This window comes from Haematobia irritans, chromosome 1 (genome assembly GCF_050003625.1).
Source record: "Haematobia irritans isolate KBUSLIRL chromosome 1, ASM5000362v1, whole genome shotgun sequence".
NCBI lineage: Eukaryota > Metazoa > Arthropoda > Insecta > Diptera > Muscidae > Haematobia > Haematobia irritans.
Window position 1 is genome coordinate 224,631,999 of NC_134397.1, and position 4,641 is coordinate 224,636,639.

The 4,641-nt window shown below is 33.4% G+C and overlaps 1 long non-coding RNA gene across 1 annotated transcript; it reads right to left on the minus strand.

Annotated features, from left to right (window-relative positions):
* Positions 1-1,754: 1,754 nt before the first annotated feature.
* On the minus strand, positions 1,755-2,560 carry LOC142219501 (uncharacterized). Its single transcript, XR_012717606.1, has 2 exons — positions 2,038-2,560; positions 1,755-1,959 (listed from the first exon to the last, which is right to left on the minus strand). It is a non-coding gene; the product is annotated as an uncharacterized LOC142219501 (long non-coding RNA).
* Between the last annotated feature and the right edge of the window lie 2,081 nt (positions 2,561-4,641).

Genomic DNA, 4,641 nt, shown 5'->3' on the forward strand with positions numbered 1-4,641 from the left:
TTTGACTTGCGGAGCCTCTAAGAGAAGCAAATTTCATCCGATCCGGCTGAAATTTGGTACATGGTGTTAGTATATGGTTTCTAATGACCATGAAAAAATTGGTCCACATCGGTGCATAATTATATATAGCCCCCATATAAACCGATCACCAGATTTGACCTCCGGAGCCTATTGAAAGACCAAAATTCATCTGATTCAGTTGAAATTTGGTACGTGATGTTAATATATGGTATTCAACAACCATGCAGGAATTGGTTCATATAAGCCCCCATATAAGCGACCCCCATATTTCAATTCTGGCTTTCTACGTACAGTGCAAAAGACCATACCGATTCGTAATTATTTGTAGACTTACTTACACATACATTTTTTGTCTAATATATGCCACGTATGGACTAACTCACAATTTAGAAAACAATGTTAAGAAGTTTTAAGATACCACAACCCAAGTAATTCGATTGTGGATGACAGTCTTTCGTAGAAGTTTCTACGCAATCGATGGTGGAGGGTACATAAGATTCGGCCTGGCCGAACTTTCGGCCGTATATACTTGTTATGGTCTTAAAATACCTCTAGATTTCAAATTTCAGGCAGATTGGATAAAAACTACGGTTTCTATAAGGCAAAGACCCAAATCGGGAGTTCGGTTTATATGGAGACCGATATAGCTCATTTTCAAACTTGACATGCCTGACAAAGACAAACGACGAGCAGAATTTCATCGAGATTGCTTCATTATTGAAGACTGTGGCGTAATTACAACAGAAGACGGACATGGTTTTATCGCCTTAGAATTTCTCCCTGATCAAGAATATATACTTTAACAGGTTGGCTGATAAGTCCCCGATCTAACAAAGAAAAACACATTTTTTTGTCAAAATTCGTTTTAATTATTATTCATAGTAGTTCCCTTTAAGAGCGATACAACGATTATAACGATCTTCCAATTTTTTGATACCATTTTGGTAGTACTCCTTCGGTTTTGCCTCAAAATAGGCTTCAGTTTCAGCGATCACCTCTTCATTGCAGCCAAAGTTTTTTCCCTGCGGGCATCCTTTTGAGGTCTGAGAATAAGAAAAAGTCGCTGGGGGCCAGATCTGGAGAATACGGTGGGTGGGGAATCAATTCGAAGCCCAATTCATGAATAGTTGCTATCGTTCTCAATGACTTGTGGCACGGTGCGTTGTCTTGGTGGAACAACACTTTTTTCTTCTTCATTTGGGGCCGTTTTGCCGCGATTTCGACCTTCAAACGCTCCAATAGCGCCATATAATATTCACTGTTGATGGTTTTCTCTTCTCAAGATTATCGATAAAAATTATTCCATGCGCAGCCAAGTTTTTGTTTCCACCGTATTTTTTTCCTTCAGAAAACAGTATATTATCAAAACACGAAATTCCTTTTTTCAATTTTTTTTCACAATACCCGTGTAAAAATTGGTGGATCTGGCCAGATATTATTAGATCTCCTGCCATATCTGATTAGATATGATAGTATATGTAGGCAGATCTGAACAGATCCGAAAAATGGTAATATCTGATCAGATCTAATTCTAAAGGAATTAGATCTGACCAGATCTCAAATTTGGCCCACATCTAATTATATCTAATTTGATATAATTAGATGTTAATATATCTAATTATATATAATTTTATCTACAAATTTCCAAAATTAGTGAAATTACAGTAATTTATAAAAAAGATTTATTTTATGGTTTTATAATGAAAAGAGTATTTAATATTATAAGTTGGATCAAACATATGTACATTAATATATGTCTAGGTATAAAAGTCTGAGAATTAAAAAACAAACAACAAAACAACAAAAACAAAATATATATACATAGCCACGAAGGGTTCTGGCATTCAAATTTCCCAAGGCGTTAGTACATTGCTCTCTGCAAACAGTTCTTTAAATGAGTCTCGCAATTCCTTTATTTGGCTACTCGGAATGAAAACTCTGAAAAATATAAAATTTACAGAAGAATTATCAGTCTATTTAGAGATACATATATTTGCAAATAATACATATACTTACCAAAATGTGCTTCTCGTACCCAATAATTTAAACCAGCGCTATGAATAATTGCACGGGAATGTATCCGGTTCACAATGCATATCATCTCCAAATTTGTATTCTTTTTGATATTGGATAATACTTCCTTCTGTCGCAACTTCGGATATGGCCTGGTCACAAATCTTTACGTTGCTCCGCTGTCTTCTTTTAATCTTTTCCTGGACTATCACAATTTCATCCTCCTAAAACAGAGAAAATATTCATAATTAAAAATAGGAACAAAACAAAAAACTTACCTTATCACAGCTTCTCATACTCCTTTATCTTCCTCGAAAAATGAGAAGACATTCGATTTTTATATGAAATAAATATATGAAACTCGAATTATCAAATATTTGATATAATTTTTTTTTAAATTTAATAACAACAGGCGTTGCTAATGGTGATAGTTATGGGGTGACATTTTTGAAAACAAAAAGACAGTTGTGTCTGAAAGTTAAGCATTTTATGAAGACACTTCAAAATTATTTTTAAAAGGGTTTCTTGAAACTGTCACAACATACAAAGATTGTTTGGTTATGTTCACCACTTGTTTTGATGTGCGACCAAACATACGTGCTTGGAACCAAGTATATCACGTTAGTATTCTCGTAACAAACACATTGTTTTTACACACAAACATATACAAATATTTTTTATCCGTGTTACACAACTGGTTCATGATTTAATGCGATATATATAATAAGATATGGAGCTATATATAGTATATATAATTAGATATGATGTCATATATGAAGATATATAATTAGATCTTACCAGATATGACTGATATAAATAGATATAGCAACATATATAATGAGATCTTGAATCAGATCTAATCATATATAACACTATACATAACATATCTCCGTAGATCTATTTATATCTACAACCATATCTGAGCAGATATAATTATATATACTTTGATATTATTAGACATGATTAGATCTCTCAATTTTTACACGGGTAACAAAAGTTGCTTCACAAACGCTCTATCTCACAAACTAATTGACTTACAGACGTCAAATTTTGACACGAATCATTTGAAGGTTGGTACTATATAAAAATAATATGCATTTAATACTAGCGACGCCATCTATGTGTCAGACCGGGGACTTATCAGCCAACCTGTTATATAGGCGGAAATCGATATTTCGATGTGTTACAAATGGAATGGCACACTTATAATATAATGCCGCCCATCACCATTCTATGGTGGTGGGTATAAAAAGAGGTTCCCCGATTCATTTCTACCGCACAATAGATCTCAATCCGTTGGTCTTTTGCGGCTAGGACGTTTTGTAGAGTAAAGTTGGGACTAAAAAATACCAAGGTGTCAAAGATGTTGTTGAGCTAAAATTCCGTAGACCCACTTTCGTGCAGCGTATGATAACTTTACCTGCAATTCGAACAAATTTAAACTGATTCTAAAAATATTAATACCTCCGACATAATAATAGTCCACGGTGATTTCAGCAGACAAAGCTGTCCTTAGGTTTCGCTGAATTTTGTATAAACTGTATAAATTTATTTGTTAATTATAATTGTACGTTATTAATATTACACCCCTTTATATGAAACTTTAATTTGAAACAAGCATATACGGCCGTAAGTTCGGCCAGGCCGAAGCTTATGTACCCTCCATCATGGATTGCGTAGAAACTTCTTCTAAACACTGCCATCTACAATCGAATTACTTAAGTTGCGGTAACGCTTGCCGATGGCAAGGTATCTTAAAACCTCCTAACACCGTCTTCTAAATTGTAAGTAAGTCCATACGTGGTCTATTTGAAATTAAAAAATACCGACTAAATACGTATATAATTCAGTTTCTATCCAATTCGTATATAATTTAGTTTGACAAAGTAGACATAAAATTTTGACAAAATTTTCTACAGATATGAAATTTTAACAAAATTTTCTATAGAAATAAAATTTTCACAAAATTTTCTATAGAAATAAACTTTTGACAAAATTTTCTATAGAAATAAAATCTTTGTTGATTTGTTTTTGGCTCGAGTGGCAACCATGAACCGAATAAAATTTGAACAAAATTTTCTATAGAAATAAAATTTTGACAATGATGACAATTTTATTATGAACCGAATAAAATTTTAACAAAATTTTCTCTAGAAATAGAATTTTGATAAAATTTTCTATAGAAATAAAATTTTGACAAAATTTTCTATAGAAATAAAATTTGGTAGACTATTTTTGGCTCTAGCGGCAACCATAATTATGAACCGATATGGATCAATTTTTGTGTGATTGGACCAATCTTGGTATGGTTGTTAGCGACCATATACTAACACCACGTTCCTAATTTGAACCGGATCGGATGAATTTTGCTCCTCCAAGAGGCTCCGGAGGTCAAATCTGGAGAACGTTTTATATGGGGGCTATATATAATTATGGACCGATATGGACCAATTCTGGCACACTTGTTAAAGATCATATACTAACACCATGTTCCAAATTACAACCGGATTGGATGAAATTTGCTTCTCTTGGAGACTTCGCAAGCCAAATCTGGGGATCGGTTTATATGGGGGCTATATATAATTATGAACCGATGTTGACCAATTT